The following is a 17,273-nucleotide window of genomic DNA, read 5'->3' as shown; positions in this document are numbered from 1 at the left end:
TGGAGGGATCCAGGACACAGAGCCTCTTTGGCTGCAGCTAATAAATTAATTGGCATTGGGATCAAGTCCTTGTGTTAAGTGGCAGCTGGTCTTTCCTTGGAGCCCCCAAGGCAATCCTTCCTCTTATTGCTAATTGACTTCCTAATTCCCCCAAGCAGCTGCTGCCAGCCTTTCCCACTCTCCTCCAGCGCCTTCATCTTGGCTCTGCTCTGATGCAGTGGATGGCAGGTGAGGGGGCCTTGGTGACCTGTTCTCCTGCCCATCGCCTTAGAGTCCCTTGCTGGCCTTCCATCATCGCTGAAGGCCCTGCCTCGTCCCTGGAGCCCCCTCCCTTGTCAGGCCAGGCTTCTTCCCTCATTTCCTCTCTCACACAGCTTCAATCTGCAGTTATTTTTCTCCCCTTATACACAAGCTCAAATCTTCCCCAATTGCAAATTTTCCTTGAGGCTAATCCCTTTCTCTTTTAAATTACCTTCCAGTTACTATTATCATTATTGTTTTTCTTTTTTTTGTTGTTGTTCATATATTTTATTTGGAAATGTTTACACCGGAACCGTGGAACTAAAGTTTAGAGACAATGGGTGTCATTAGACAGCATCAGTTTATTCTAAAAGAGACACGGAAATTATTTACATGATGAAAGATTTCAGAACGTCCGTGGAATGGGCAGCTTCATGTGACGCCATTTCAATAGCTTTCAATCTACGTATTTTCCAAGAATGTCACCATCTCTAAATAGAAAATAATCCTTGTCATCTAGAACTACTTTGGTGCCTCCATATTCTGGAAGAAGAACTTTATCTCCAACTTTCACACTAACTGGCTGAATCTCTCCACCCTTTGCTTTAGAGCCCGATCCCACAGCCACTACTGTGCCTGCAACACTTTCCCTTTCCTCCTTTGGTGATGGTTTCCGCGGCACTCTTTTCCACCAGCACCTGGTCAAAGAGAGGCAGAAACTTCCTAAATGCTTGTCCCGCCATGACCGCAGCTCCCGCTCCGCTCACGCGCCGCAAGGAGAGAGACGCCCCACAGGCCGACCTCGCGGGGCGCGTGAAAAGGCCAGTCATTATTGTTTTTCATGTTTTTGATTTTTAATTTTCACTTTTTTATTATTATTATCACAAAAGTAATATATATATTTGTAATAGAAAAACTGGAAAGTGTAAGTAAACAAACATACTTGAATTTCCAAAATTCAAAAGCTCTAGAGATAAACACCAATGTTAGCTAGCATTTTGGCTTACTTTCAACACTGAGAACATTCTGGAAGCTATATTTTATAACCGATACTTTTCCTGTATCAATATTATTTTATAATATAAATTTTCTTTCATTGTGTTAAAATTTTAATTGTATGAATACACTACAATTTATCCATTTTATTTTTTAAAAGATTCATTTATTTTACTTGAAAGAGAGAGAAAGGGAGAGGAAGAGCTTCCATCCGCTGGCTCCCTCTCCTGCAGCCTGAGCTAGACTAGTCTGAAGCCAGCAGGTTAGAGTTTTTCTGGGTCTTCTATGTGGATACGAGAGACCAAGGACTTAAGCCATTTCTTGCTGCTTTCCCAGTCCATTAGTAAGGAGCTGGATCAGAAGTGGCTAATTCTGTACCTGCAATGCTGGCATTCTGCATGGGCACCAGGTAGGGTCTCTGCTGCTCTACTTAAAAAAACATATTTATATATTTTATTGCAAAGTCAGATATATAGAGAGAGGAGGAGAGACAGAGAGGAAGATCTTTCATCTGATGACTCACTCCCCAATTGACAACAACACCAATCTGAAGACAGGAGCCAGGAACTTCTTCCAGGTCTCCCACGCGGGTGCAGGGTCCCAAGGCTTTGGGCCGCCCTCGACTGCTTTCCCAGGCCACAAGCAGGGAGCTGGATGGAAGAAAGGCTGCTGGGATTAGAACTGGCACCCATATGGGATCCTGGTGCATTCAAGGCGAGGACTATAGCCGCTAGGCCACCACAGCTCTCTGCTTATGACCTTTGGGAAGCAGTGGAGTATGACCTGAGAGTCCTTGGGCCCCTTTGCCCATGTGAGAGACCTGAAGGAAGCTCCTGGCTCTGTGCTTCAGACTGGCACAGCTCTAGTCGTTACAGCCATGTGAAGAGTGAACCAGTGGTTGAAAGATCTCTCTCTCTCCTCCTCCTCCTCTTTATACCCATAACTCTGTCTTTCAAATAAAGACAAATGATTCTTTAGAAATGGAGCAGCCAGAACATGAACTAGCATCCATATAGGATGTCAGCACTGAAAGTGGATGATTAGCTTGCTATTCCACTGCACCTGTTTAGCCACTTTAAACCATCACTTGAACACTTTTTCCAGTGATTTGCTTTATTTAATAATATTGTAATACACCATTCCTAATTATTTCTTTAATTTTTTTTCTCAAGACTTCTTTACTTTTATTGTAAAGGTAGATTTACAGATAGGAGGAAAGAGAGGAAGATTTTCCATCTGTTGGTTCACTTCCCAAGTGGCCACCATGGCCAGAGCTGAACTGATCTGAAGCTAGGAGCCAGGAGCTTCTTCTGGGTCTCCCATGCAGGTGCAGGGTCCCAAGTCTTTGGGCCATCCTCGACTGCTTTCCCAGGCCACAAGCAGGGATCTGGATGGGAAGTGGAGCAGTCAGGATACAAACTGGTGCCCATATGGGATGCTGGCGGTTGCAGGGTGAGGATTTAGCCACTACATTACTGCACCAGGCCCTATTTCTTTAATTTCTAAGGAGAAATTACTGAGTACATATTTTAAGTTATTTATTTGAAAGCAATGAGAAAAAGAGAGAAATCAAGCAAACTTCCATCTACTGGTTTCCGTTCAAATGCTTACGATAGGCAAGACCAGAGCAAGTTAAACCAGAAGCTGGGAACTCAAGCTGTCTCCTGAGTGGGTGCAGGGACCAAGTGCTTGAGCCACAACTGCATTTCCTGGGATTGCTTTGGCAGGAAGCAGACTATGAAGCAGGGTCAGAGCCTGAGTGTAGGTACTCTGCTAAGGGATGTTGGTGTTCCAAAGGCCCTCCAAACTGGTAAATCAAAGGCCCACCCGGACGGAATATTTTTAGTATCTGGACTTTTTTTTTTTTAAAGGATGGATTTATTTGAAAGACAGAGTTACAACCAGAGGAGAATCTTCCATCTGCTGGTTCACTGCCCCAATGGCCACCACAGCCAGGGCTGGGCCAGGTTGCAGCAAGGAGCTGAGAAGTGTATCTGGTTTCCCAGATAGGGTTGGGCACGAGGACTGGGGCCATCCTCTGCTGCTTTCTTGGATCAGAAGTAGAGCAGCCATCTGGGGAGTAAACCAGTGGATGGAAAATCTCTTTTTCTCTTTCTCTTTCCCTTTCTCTTTCTCTTTCTCTTTCTCTCTTTACCTCCCTATTTCTGTAAGTCTGACTTTAAAATAAATTATTCTTTTTTTTAAAGATTTATTATTATTGGAAAGCCGGATATACAGAGAGGAGGAGAGACAGAGAGGAAGATCTTCCATCTCTTTCACTCCCCAAGATCTTTCACTCCCCAAGTGAGCCGCAACGGGCTGGTGCGCGCCAATCCGATGCCGGGAACCAGGAACCTCTTCCGGTCTCCCACACGGGTGCAGGGTCCCAAAGCTTTGGGCCGTCCTCGACTGCTTTCCCAGGCCACAGGCAGGGAGCTGGATGGGAAGTGGAGCTGCCTGGATTAGAACCGGCGCCCAAATGGGATCCCGGGGCATTCAAGGCGAGGACTTTAGCTGCTAGGCCACGCTGCCGGGCCCCAAATCAATCTTTTTAAAAGGACTTATTTTTCAAAAGCAGCTTTGCTTGGGTCATGCCGTCTCTATGGTTACCATCTTTGCAGGGTGTTTCCTTGTTTGTTTTCTTCTGTCTGATCTTTCTTCACTCTCTATGCTCACCCGCATCTCTTAGAGTTAAGTCCATGTCTGTGTCACGCAAATCTCAGCATAGCTCTGATTCGGGGCTCTGCTTGCCTCTGCAGCTTCATGTCTCACCTCTCCTCGTGCCCTGTGCTGTTGCTGTCCTCCTCATGTGTTTTATAAGGCAGCCATTCTGAACAACTTCCATTGCCTTGAATATTCCCAGTGTTTGCTCTTTTCTTGGGAATCCCTTCTTCCCATGCATACTCAATGAAGTTTCCTTATCCTTCAAGATACCACTGTTTTGGCATGCTCCACAACAACCCAGCAGCCCTACCCTCCTCTTTCATGCCTCTTAGTCCTTAGGCTACGCTGCTCTGTGCTCTCGGGCTCCTGCTTTTCTCCTTAGTGTGTGTGCTGTCTGTGGTCAACGAGTTCCTGGAGTGCCCAGAGCACAGGGATCGTGTCTTTGAGCATTATATCCCCAGAGTGCAGCGCAACACCTGGTGTCTGGAAGAAACTTGGAGGGAACATCTTCCATCCTTTGGGTAAATCATACCTGTTCTTCCCTTGGAGTTCTGTCCACTGCTTTATTATTTGAGGTCCAGGGTTGTCTGTGTCAGGGGTTTGTCTGGAGCATCCTAAGGGCTGTGTGTGCAAGGTGGAGCTGCCAGCTCAGAAGACAGAGACCTGGAGAGAGGCAGCAGGTGCATGTCTGTGTTACGATTTCATTTCATCATCACATGAGCACAGTAGCCTCTACTGTTTCCCTAACTTGCTGCTCTACACATTGCAGCCAGAAATGCTTTTGTTATTAGTGTTAAAGGACTTGAACCATCTTCCACTGGTTTCCCAGGCACATTAGCAGGGAACCGGATCAGAAATGGAGCAGCTAGGAAATGAACTGGCACCTGTATGGGATGCCAGCATTGCAAATGGTGGCCTAACTTCTTGTACCACCATACCAGCCATGCCCCCTCCATTCCTCATTTTTTCATCTTCTGAAAGTGTACTTTGAAATCACAAAGTAAATTCATACTTCTTGGAACTCTTTCAAACAACATAGTTGTATAAAGTGAAAACGGAAGAGTTATTATCCCCATTTTCAAGTTTATGGTAATGAACAGTTTGATGTAGTTCCTATTAAGTGGATGAGTGAGAAACATCACAGAGGATCAGCAGAGGAGGCACCTGTGACCAGGGGTGAGCAGGTCTCCTGGTGGGCCTATGTGACGAGAGCATCTTCTGTGAGCAGGGAGATGATGAGGGGACTGACTGGCATGGTGTGAGGGGATCCAGGGAGTACAAAGCAGCTGGCATTTGGGAGAAGGAGGTTGAGAATATGAGAAGACAGTAGGTAGACTGTAAAATCCTACATCTGGGTTGCAGGGTCGACACAGATTGCTGGGGTCAGGTTGTCTTGGGGAAGATCTAAGCAACCTGTGGGGCTGCTCCATTATGGACCAACTCAGGACTGGGCCCTCTGTGCTCAGAGGCCATACCAGAAATTTCTGGATGTCTGAATATGGAGTAGTTGCAAGCCTTGAAGGGCACCTTGCCCTCCTCGGAACTCTTCATTGTGTTTCTTCTGAGGCAGCCAAGATGCTGAATGGACCTCCAGACAGCCATCTCTCAGTCAGCTGCTAGGGATGGTGCTACTCACCCGGGCCCAAATCATGCTCTTCTAACATCCATTTTGATTTAAATCTTTAATGTTTGAGATGGACTTCCCTCTGTTGACAATGGGTTGGGTTTGGTCTACTCATCAGGTGTGGAACCCCTGGCTTGTGATAAATCCTGATTGGAAAACAATATAAACACGTTTCCGGGTAAATGTATAAGTATATATGGATGTTGGTTGTTCCCCTCCCTGCAAGCAGCACACACCGAAGTAGCAGCAATTGGAAGCAATTCCGACGTGCTCAGCATCTGGCCCTCATAAAAGGCCTCAGGTGAGTCACGATTCTGCACCAACAGGGTGCTTAGGGAGAGACCCGTGTTTACCTCCCACTGTGCCTCTCCCCCCCCCCCCTCTTGATTGCTCCATTATGACCAGCGTGATTCGTGAGCAGAGACCAGTAGGATAAAAATCTAGGGTGGGGAGACAAGGAAGAGAAGAAGGCCCAAGGTAAAATCAGTTTAGGTTTTTGCCTTTGGGGAGCTTGCAAAAACAGCAGAAAGAGAATTAGTATATGAGTTAGAAGGCACATTTAGCATGGCCCCTCAGTTTGCCATCTGACAGATGGGACCAGTGATGTCTGCCTTTTCTAGCTGGGGTAAAAGTTGCCTTCTTCCTTGAGAGCCCCTGATGAATGTTGACTGTTGAATGAATGCCTTCATTACATCACCTCATGTCATGCCCCTGGCAGTCTCCCTGAAGGAAGTGGCCTCACATAGTGTTTCAGCTGAATGAACAAACTGGAGAGGCTAAGTGGTCTGTTGAAACACAATCCTCCAACCTGTGTCTCTCTGGCTATATGTGTTCTTGCCATCTCTCCTTGCTGACATGAGTGGCAAAGGACATGGTGTAGTCTCCCTTCCCCCTGCGAAGGAGAGAAACCAAGTGGCTTCCAAGTGCCAAGCCAAGTGGCTTCTGGGCCCCAAGGCCGCAGGACATCCTTGTGTCACTGTCCCCAAAGAAGGCCCAGCCAAGCCCAGGTCCCTTCCCCAGAGCCTTGCACTCTCACTCTTGGCTGTGGGAGCAGGCAAGTTGTTAATCTGATCAACGGCTTCCTGCCAGAGTGGGGGTGGGGTGAGCTAAAGGGTTGCTGTGTTGGCTTCCCCAGTGGCAGGTGGAAGGCTCCAGTGACTTTGCTCACAGATACCAGGACCTCAAAGGATGAGGGTTTGGGGGAGTCAGTCAGCAGTGGTTGGGAGTCTTGGCTCAGTTTCTTACTGGTTGTGTGATCTGAACTTGTTTGACTTCAGTCTCCCTTTGGGTAAAACATAGGTAGCAACATTCACTGCAAAAGCTTATTGTAAATGGTAAATAAGATCATGAGGGAAATGACCTATTTCTATCAGACTCAACCCGGTAAAAGGCAGCTATTGGCTCCATACAGGGGGTGGGCCAGCTTTGAGAAGAGCTATTTAGGTATTGAGTAGCTTATGTGTCCAACTCGTCAAATTCACATCTGGCTGACCAGTCACATGTTCAGTAAATGCCTTGTAAACACTCACTGTGTCAGACGGTGCCCTTGCCCTTACAGAACTAACTCCTGGGCTAGAACCACACAACCTGAAAGTATCTGTTACCATGGTGACAGGATCTGAGGCCATAAACCCAGCTGTCTCATGGGGCTCTGTTGAAGTCAGGCATTTTTTGAATCCAGGCCTCCTCTGTGGGTGTAACAAGGCCTCCAATTGTGAAATTGTGAGACACACGCTTTCCTTGGTGCAGATTGGAAGGCTCGGGTTGCCCGACTGCTGGGACAGCAGGGAGGGGGACCAGGCAGCAAGGATCTGGAGGTACGTGGTCAGCCACAGGACCCTGGAGGTGCTTCCCATCTGGTGCTGGCAAAATCCTTCCACCTTTGACAGAGACAGACTGAAGCCTCCAGCTTAGAGTTTATGGGATCATATATCTGTTATCTGAGGCATTTATAGAGTGTTAGGTGTTACCATATCTGCCAGGGACAGTAAATGTGGCAAGAACCTGTTCCAGCTCTCAGCCCACTGACTCACCATGTACACTGACACTGGGTAGGTCAGTGAGCATGTGGGCCTCTCCTGGGAGTCAGCAACGGGAACTTGGAGGAGGGCTCAATGCCCGGAAGTTTGGTAGGAAGTGCAGGGTGCAGCTGTGGTGGGGATTAAGTAAGAGGTTGTGGGTTCACCCTCCTGGGTCTCCCAGATATTCAATGATCCAGCTCTTTCCTCATCACATCCCTCCCACTAACCTATCTGTTCCTCAAAAAACAACAGCCACAGCAAGCTAGCAGGCTGGTTCATCACGAACTCACAAATACATAGAAGTCAGTCCTTCTTCATTGATTTTGTCATCCTCACTAGTTCACGTGTCCTTAGGCGACACCAATTCTTCTCTCAAATCCCGCCCTCATTCTGTCTCCCCTGCAAAGCCTTCCTAGTCTTCTATAGCATCTTCCACTTTGTGTCTTTCTTACTAATTTGTTCAGTTCATCAGCAAGTCTTACCTGTTCTGTATGAAAAATACTTTTCGAGCCCAATATTCTCTCTTCATCTTCATTGCTTCGACCCTAGGATTTGAAAGGCAGAGTGATTAGAGAGAAAGAACGGTGTGTGTGTGTGTGTGTGTGTGTGTGTGGTGAGGGGGCGGGTGGGAGGGTGGAGAGAGATCAATCTATCTGCTGGTTCACTCGTTAAATATCTAACAGCTAGGGCTGGGACAGGTTGAAGCCAGGAGCTGAGAAATCCAGCCAGGGTTCCCACATAGGTGTCGGGGATCCAAGTAGTTGAGCTACCATCCGCTGCCTCGCAGGTGTACACCGAGAGGCGGAGGTGCTGGGCTCACCCCAGGCACTCTGCTGATGGGCGACGCAGGCATCTCCCTCAGCCTCTTCACTGCTGCAGGAGGCTCAGTGCCGCCAGGAAGGTTTCCTCAACTCATCTGTTTCCTTTGTCTTCTTTGCTTTTCCACACAGGACAAGCAGCACCTTCAGGATAGAGACTATGCTTGCCTAACACACTGCTGCAGCCTCAGGCTTTAGAGCAGCTTCCACCATGTGAACCAATCTAGGAAGTATCAGTAGTCTTTCAAATGAGTATTAAATGCTTTCTACATATGAAGGACTGGAAATCAATAATGGCTAGCACTGATTAGAGATATAAATGTCTATGTGGAAATTTCTTAAAAGGCAGTTCACGTAATTGTAGGGGGTTTATAAAGGAGTTTGCAAGTGGCTTGATGATTTTTTCAGAGGAAAAAACAATGCAATGCTTTTGTTTACATACATGTAACTAACAGGAAATGTAAAATTAATTTGAATTTCTACAGAAATTCTATTAACTTATTGTTTAATGACTTTTATTGCTAAGACCATACTGATCAAGTTAATCATCTAATCCCAGTGATAAATTATAGATTATTTTGGACATATTTAACATAATCATAGTGTTAAAAATCTTAGATGTAAACCGCTATGCTTTTGTAAATGTTGTGTTGCAATAATTCTTTCATGACTCAAAATGTAGTCAATTGAAGAATATCAATCAATAATGCAATAGAGAATAACACTGTGTATGTAAACATTTAGTAAGCTGAGTGTAAATATGCTGCATCAATCTGCATGAGTCAGGCTAATGCCATCTCTAAGAATGTTGCTTTTTCATTGTAGCCGAGCAAAAAACCTTTAACAGTGGATTTAGTGCTAACTGTCTGAAAACTGAACCTTACTGATTGTGAAACGTCCCCAAAGGAATTGTTTCTTTGGATACTTTCAAAGTTATCAAACTTTGTTATGAGTTCTATTTTCCATATTTGTATTTCTTCGTAGGGCAGAAACACACACACATACACGGAGAGAGAGACTGATCTTTTACCTGCTGCTTCATTCCCCAAATGCCTTCCGCTGCTGGGACTGTGCCAGGCCACAGCCACAAGGCAGGAGCTCAGTCAGGGTTCCCCATGGACCCATGCACTGGACACGACACTTTCTCAATGTGCATTAGCAGGCAGTTGGACTCAAAATTTGAGCCAGCACTCAAACTAAGGCAGTCTAACATGAAAGTGGGCTTTCCAAGCAGCATCTATGCTGTACCAAACACCTGCTTTATAGGGTCTGTGTAGGATGCTGAGGAATTTTGTTAAGGTACAAGAAAGACCAAAATTAGAGATAGTTGTACTTGTTACAGCAGAATTGTATGCAAGTCATGTTACTGTAAAGATGCTTGAATAATCACCCTTAGGCAAGATAATAAGATAAGCATTGGGATTAGAGACAAAGCAGAACACTTTTGGCACAATGCTTTTTATCAAAATATTCAGCCACCAACTGAATGTGGAGCCTGACTTATGGCAAGGCATTGCTCATTGAACCGACCATGGACATCTTAGTAAAACATGGAAAGCAATTTCACCCTTCTCATTGTTTTGGAATGATTATTTAGAAACCATTATGTTTCACATTTACAGTTGTAAAGATTAAAATAGAGCTTTCATTAAATGGTACGTTGAACACATGTTTTTACTTTCTACTCTCTCCCAGAATTGTAAGAAAATGAAGTTTTCAGAAAAATAATGGAATTTTGCTTTAATTCGTGTTGGAGTAACAGGGCTATATTTCCTTGCTGCTGTGGACAACTGGAGGCTGGATGACGTGGATGAACCAGCTGTTTTCTGATCCTGAACAGAAGTAGCAGAGGATTGTGAATCCTCACATAAATGAGGCGAGCACTACCTGTATCTAGCTTTTTGCTTGGAGGGGCATTCCAGGCCGTGGAGCAAGGAGGAAGGACTGACCGAGCAGAGCACAGGGAGACTGAAGTGCAGGGAAGCTGAGGCTGCTGAGAGGTGCAAGGGAAAATTACAGAGAGGGTGGAGTTTTATAGAGAAAAAAGCTCTAGAAACTTGGGTTGGAGACTCCTTGGTCTGTTCAAATGCTAAGAAACAGTACCAAAACCCAATTTTTCTAAGTTTGATGAAAATGTTAAGGCAAAAATTCAAGAAGATCAATAAGCTCCAAGCAGGATAAATACACATACAGAAAGTCACACAAAGGCAAGTGTTACTGCAGACTCGTCATCCAAAGAAGTCCGAGCCAGGGGACAATGGAATGACGTTGTTAAAGGGCTAAGAGAGGGGAAAGCATTTGGTTAAAACACTGCCTACATCGCATATTGGAGTACCTGGGTTTGAGTCTTGGCTCCACTTCTGATCCAGTGTTTTTTTGTTTTGTTTTTGTTTTTAATTTGAGAAAAGGAGAGGCAGTGTCATTTGTTAAAAGATTGTTTTTATTTGAAAGGTGGATTTGCAAAGAGGTAGAGGCAAATGGCTGCAACAGCCAGGGCAGGACCAGGGTCAAAGCCAGGAGCTTTATTTGATTCTCCAATATGGGTGCAGGGGCCCATGGACCTGGGTCACCTGCTGCTGATTTCTGAGGTAATTTAGTAGGGAGTTGAACGGTGGGGAGCAGCCAGGGCTTAAACTGGCACCCCTTTTCCCAAATGGTGACATTGTAGAAGATGGTTTTACCTGCTAGATCACAACACCAATCCCCCAGTTTCTCATTAATATGCACCCTGGGAGGCAGTAAGCGATGGTTCCAGCACTTGGGCCCCTGACGTTCATGTGGGAGAACGAGAATGAGTTTCAGGTTCCTGACTTAGGCCTGACCCAACCCCAACTGTCTCAGAAATACAGAGAATGAAACAGTGGATGGAAAATTTCTCTAATGAAAGTATTTTTAAAGCAACAAAAGAAGAAAAAAGGAATAATTTGAAAACTAGTGAAAATAGACTTTAAAATAAAAACAAAATAAAGGGTTTTATACCAAAAAAGTTGGAAAAACAGGCTATCAGTAGACCTGAACTGTGAAAAATATTAAAAAGAAATTATTCAAGTAAAAACAAAATAGCAATGGAAGCATGGTTGTACATGAAAGAATGAAGATTACTTAAAATGTAATTTATGTAGGTAAATATAAAATAATTTTTCCTCTCATTTTAAAACTTACTTAAGATAGAAGTGACTATGTGAAGTAAAAATTAAAACAGGGTCCTGCGCTATGGCCTAGCAGCTAAAATCCTCGCCTTAAATGCACCAGGATCCCATATGGGCGTCAGTTCTAATCCTGGCAGCCCCACGCTTCCCATCCAGCTCCCTGTTTGTGGCCTGGGAAGGCAGTCAACGACAGCCTAAAGCCTTGGGACCCTGCACCTGCATGGGGGACCTGGAAGAGCTCCTGGCTCCTGTCTTCCAATCAACTCAGCACCGGCCATTGCGGTCACTTGGGGAGTGAATCATCAGACGGAAGATATTTCTCTCTGTCTCTTCTCCTCTCTCTATATATCTGACTTTGCAATAAAAATAAACAAATCTTTTAAAAAAATTAAAAGCAATGCATAGTAATGTTATACCAAATATAGCAGTAAAATTTGTGACAATCATAGCACAATGAATAGAAATTTTATACTACAAGTGAAATGGTCTAACATTTGAAAATGGAACGTGATTATCAAAATATGCATATTTTAAATCATATCAATCACTTAAAACAAATAAATATATCTTCAGGAATGGAGAGAAATAAATGCTAAAAATATTCATTTACAAGAGCAGGAAAAGAGGTTAAAAAAAAACCTTCAAAGAACAACTATGACCAAATAAAAAGCAAATAACAAGATGACAGAGTTAAATCCAACTCTATTTACAGTTACATTAAATTTAAAGGACCTGAATGCCCCAATTATAATGTAAAGCTTGTCAGACTAAGTGGATAAAGCAAGACCCAACTGTGTAATGTCTATAGGAAACGTAGATTAAATATTAAGATACAGGTCGATTAAAAGTAAAAGGATGAAAAAAATTATACCATGCAAACATCAATTGTACAAAGCTAGGATGGCTAGGTTATTATTATTATTATTATTATTATTATTATTATTATTATTATGGAAAGGCAGATATACAGAGAGAAAGATCTTTTGTCCTCTAGTTCGCAATGGCTGGAGCTGAGGTGAACTGATCTGCAGCCAGAAGCCAGAAGCCAGAAGCTTTTTCCAGGTCTCCCATGTGGAGCAGATGGAACACAAATTGGCACCCATATAGGATCCCAGCGCATGCAAGGTGAGGATTTAAACTCTTGGGCTATGGTGTAGGGTTCTCGCTATGTTAGTATGACAAAGTGTATCTTTAGGAATGTCATATGAGATACAAAGGAACATCTCATAATAACTTTAAAGTTTAATTCAGCAGGAAGACATAGCAATTCTAAATGTATGTGCACCCAATAACAAAACCACAAAACATATGGAACAAAACTGTTAGAATTTAAGAGAGAAACACACAAACTATCAATGAGAGAGATTTCAACAATCCATCCTTAGTAATTAATAGAACAAATGGACATAATGAACACTGTCAAGCAACTTGACCTAACGTGCCTTTACAGAAAACTTTAATCAGCAACAGCAGGATACATAGTCCTTCTAACGGCATATGAAACATTCACCAAATTTTGAGTTTGAAATAAGTCTCCATAATTTAAAGTGACTGAAATCAGAGAGAGTGCAGTTAAATTAAAAATTAAAGAATATTTGGGATAAACACAATTCTAAATACCTGAAGGGTCAAACAAGAAATCACAAAGGAAGTTAAAACAATATTTTAAATTGAATGAAGATGAAAATACAGCTTTTCAAAATCCGTGCCATGTAGTTAAGTCAGTGCTCACAAAAAAAAAAAAAAAAAAAAAAAAAAATTCTAGGGCCCGACAGCGTGGCCTAGAGGCTAAGGTCCTCTTCTTGAACGCACCAGGATCCCATATGGGCGCTGGTTCTAATCCTGGCAGCTACACTTCCCATCCAGCTCCCTGCTTGTGGCCTGGGAAACCAGTCGAGGACAAACCAAAGCCTTGGGATCCTGCACCCGTGTGGTAGACCTGGAAGAGGTTCCTGGTTCCTGGCTTCGATTGGCGCGCATCGGTCCATTGCGGCTCACTTGGGGAGTGAATCATCGGACGGAAGCTCTTCCTCTCTGTCTCTCCTCCTCTCTGTATATCTGACTTTGTAATAAAATAAATAAATCTTTAAAAAAAATTATAGCTCATTTTCAAAAAGAAGAAAGATCTTAAACCAATGATTTAAATTTCCATCTTGAGAAACTAGAAGAGGTAGAAGCAGGAAAGTAATAAAGATAAGAGAGCAATTATCCAGGAAATGGAGAAATTGAGGAGATTGATAAAGCAAAAAATATTTAAAAAATACTAAGAAAATTGATAGCATCTAGACAGATTGATCAACAGAATCAAGTTACTAGCAGGCAGGAAGAGACATTGTTAAGATTCACGTCAATTAAACAAATAGAAAAAATATTATGAATACATTCTAAAAGTTAGATGAAATTGAAAATGTCTTCTTTGGAAGACACATGTTTCTAACATTGATCATGTGGGAGACCCAGGTGGGGCTCCAGGTTCCTGTCTCTGGCTTGGCTCAGGCCTGGCTTATGTGGCCAGTTGGACATTAATCTCTCTCTCTCCCACCCTCCTTCTCCCTCTCTTCCTCCTCCCTCTCTCTCCACTTCCTCTTTCATTGTCTCTCTGTTGCTCTGCCTTTCAAATAAATGAATCTTTTTAAAAAAGAACTGGACAGTTCACTTTCCAACTCATCTTTTCGGGCCACTAAGAGGGTATTTCAAATGTTCAGAGACATTGGAATCAGCTCTGTCCGCCATGGCCTTCACCCGGATGTGCTGCCTTTTCCCCCCTCATTGCAAGGAGCACACTTGGACATGCTGCTCTTCTGCCTGAGCCGCCTGGTCTCCCACTAACACCGCTCTCAGACAGGCCCTCTCAACTACAGGTATCTGAGGAGGAGGCTGATGAGCTGCACCACCAACTTCTGCACTTGCTGGCCCTAGCCCTGCTGTGCCACGGCAGAATCTCACAAACGACCAGACTGGGCACACATGCATCCTGTGCAAGCCAAGGTAAGGTTGTTTTTGTTTGTTTTTGTCTTTCTGTAGAGAGAAGGAGAGATGGAGAGAAAGATTTTCCATCTTCTGGTTCTTTTCTCAATGGCTGGAGCTAAGTTAATATGATGCCAGAATCCAGGAGCTTCTCCAATCTCTCCCAACTAGGTGAAGGGTCCCAAGGCCATCCTCCGCTGCTTTCCCAGGCCACAAGCAGGGAGCTGGATGGGGAAGTGGAGCAGCCAGGACATGGACCAGCATCCATATGGGATGTTGATGCTTTAAAGTGGAGGATTAGCCTGTTGAGCCATGGCACTAGCCCTGTGGAAACTATTTTTAATGAATGTGACAGCAAGAGACATAACGCCTTTAATGTATGAAGAACTCCTAAAAATCAACAGGGAAAGTATTAGGAGGCATTGCTATAAAGGGCAAAGAATTTGAATACATACTTCACCAAAGGAAAAATAAAAATGGCTCATAAATATGAAAAATGCCAACTTCACTTTCAATCAAAGAAATGCAGAGCAGGACAGCCAGCTCCATGTTTGCTTGTCACATGAGAGAAGTTCTTTGACTTGTAGATGGTTTTAATAATCTTGGAAAAAGCAGGGTGAACAGGAGTGGATTTTGTTGCAAACTTTCTGAAAAGCAATTTGGGAATATTTAATAAAGTCTTTAAAGATATAATCTCCTTTGACATAAGAGTTTCCGTTTTAGAAATTCATGCTATGTAAAAAATCAGATATGGGAGTGAAGATTTTCTGCATCATGCTATTTATCTTTACAAATACAAGAAAAATCATAAAAATTCAATAGCAAGAGATGATTAACTGTGTTTTGGCAAACCATAGTCATCTTGTACTATGTTAATGGAATTTTTAAAAATAGCATGGCAAAATAGTTACAATATAATTTGAAGTAAATATATATATAAAATAACATTGATATATAAACATGAACATACATAGAAAAGTTATTAGATTATAACTATAACAATATGTCAGCAAATCCTTTTTCTGGTATAGTGAAGCTACACATAATTTCTTTTTACTTCAATGTGTTTTTTTCTTTTTATCATGATAATGTGCTGCAAATACAGCTTGAAGTTACTGGTTAAAAAAAGGAAATTGGCATCAGAAGGCCGGTTCTGGAGCGGGCATTGTCCAGCCGTTCAGATGCAGCTTAGGAGGCCCACATCTCCCAGCAGAGTACCTAGATTGGAGTCCACTTCCATTTCTCCATTCTGGTATCTTTCTGCACACCCTGGGGGGCAACAAATGTTGGGTGAAGTAGCTGGGCTAGACCTGGATTGTGTTCTAGCTCCTGGTTTTGACCCATCCCAGCTGTTGTGGACTGTTGGGGAGTGAACTAAGCAGATGGAAGCCTGCTTCTTCTCTGTCTCTATGTTTCTGCCTCTCAAAAATAATACTGTGGTGCAATAAAATTTTTGAAATCCTTGCATACAAAAGGTCTTCATGAAAAATCTGCTTCACAAATAAACTGCATGGATTTCAGATATTTGTGGCACCAAAGATTAGCTTATTTTTGATACTACTTTTCCACAAACTAAAAAATATCATCACAATATACAAAAAGGAAGACACATCTTGATCCAGTGGGGCTTAGCCCAGGATTAATACAACATTTAATATCAAAAAGTATAATTTACATTACTAGAAGATATGAGGAGAAAACTGAATCATCTGTAGAGGCACTGAAAGCCTTTGGACATAGTCAGCTTTCCTTTATGGTTTCACAAACTGTCAGGGACCTCCTTTGTCTTAGCAACGAGTCTGACAACTTACGGCTGACATTGCATTGAGTGGTGGAAAGCTGAACACGTCTCCCTGAGACAAGGGCATGAGGAAGAATGTCTGCTTTCACACTTCGATTCAGCATCGTCCTGAAGGCTTTAGCCAGAGCAGTGAGGCCACACACATAATCGTCTGCATTTGCTGATGACACCATGGTGTAGGAGAAAACCGTAAGGATTCTGCAGAAATCTGCTAGAATTTCTAAGTACCAGGTAAGGTACCTGGTCTTTCTAAAAACGGCCCCGAACCCTTATTCTGCAGTTAGCTTTACTTCAACCACTAACATGAGTTGCTGGTTTTCTTGATGTGTGTGTTATTTTCTACAAAGACCTTAACTTAATCACAGAGAGAACAAAGTTATGGCAGGTGTGTGCTGGCAAACGGATCCTTACAGAAATGGGTTAGGAGGGTCTTCAGTAGCTTCCTCTCCCATTCAGTGAATATTCCTTCCCTGCCCCAGGCGTGAGAAACTCCTCAAGTGGCTGATTCGTTTTCCCAAATTTGGAAAAGACAAGGGGTGCTTGGTATTTCTACGGTGTTTTAATCTATAACTAAGCATGGAGGCTTCCAACAAACCTTAAAAACCAGACTGCACTGTAGCTCAAACCAGGGTGCCCTCCACAAGCCCAGCTCTTGTGGCGATGATGACACTTCTCTGTCAATCGAATTAGAGGAATCTCAGTTTAGCTCATCTAGACAGAGTGGCCACCATAATCCCAGGTGGGTTTTGATTCAAAGTCCTGTTTTGAGTCCCCCACATCTCCCTTCAATGTTTTTGTTGTTGTCTGTGCCTCATAGGATGAGCCACCAACACGGAGTTTGAGAACTGGGTACTAGCCGTTACTCTGTTGAAAGTGGCTGAGTCTGTTGGGTTAGCATGTGCATTTTTTAAAGTAAGGGATTTAGACTAACTCAAAGATTTTCAAATTATTATTATTATGATTTGTTACAAACAGGGCTGTTTGTACAAATAA

The 17,273-nt window shown here is 43.3% G+C and overlaps 1 pseudogene; it reads right to left on the bottom strand.

Annotated features, from left to right (window-relative positions):
- Window positions 1-664: 664 nt before the first annotated feature.
- On the bottom strand, window positions 665-983 carry LOC131479587 (10 kDa heat shock protein, mitochondrial-like; annotated as a pseudogene).
- Window positions 984-17,273: the final 16,290 nt, after the last annotated feature.

The sequence above is a fragment of the Ochotona princeps genome, chromosome 2, assembly GCF_030435755.1.
Source record: "Ochotona princeps isolate mOchPri1 chromosome 2, mOchPri1.hap1, whole genome shotgun sequence".
In the NCBI taxonomy this organism is placed as follows: Eukaryota; Metazoa; Chordata; class Mammalia; order Lagomorpha; family Ochotonidae; genus Ochotona; species Ochotona princeps.
Note: the sequence above shows the minus strand (reverse complement) of the source record. Positions and strands in the feature narration are given on the sequence as shown.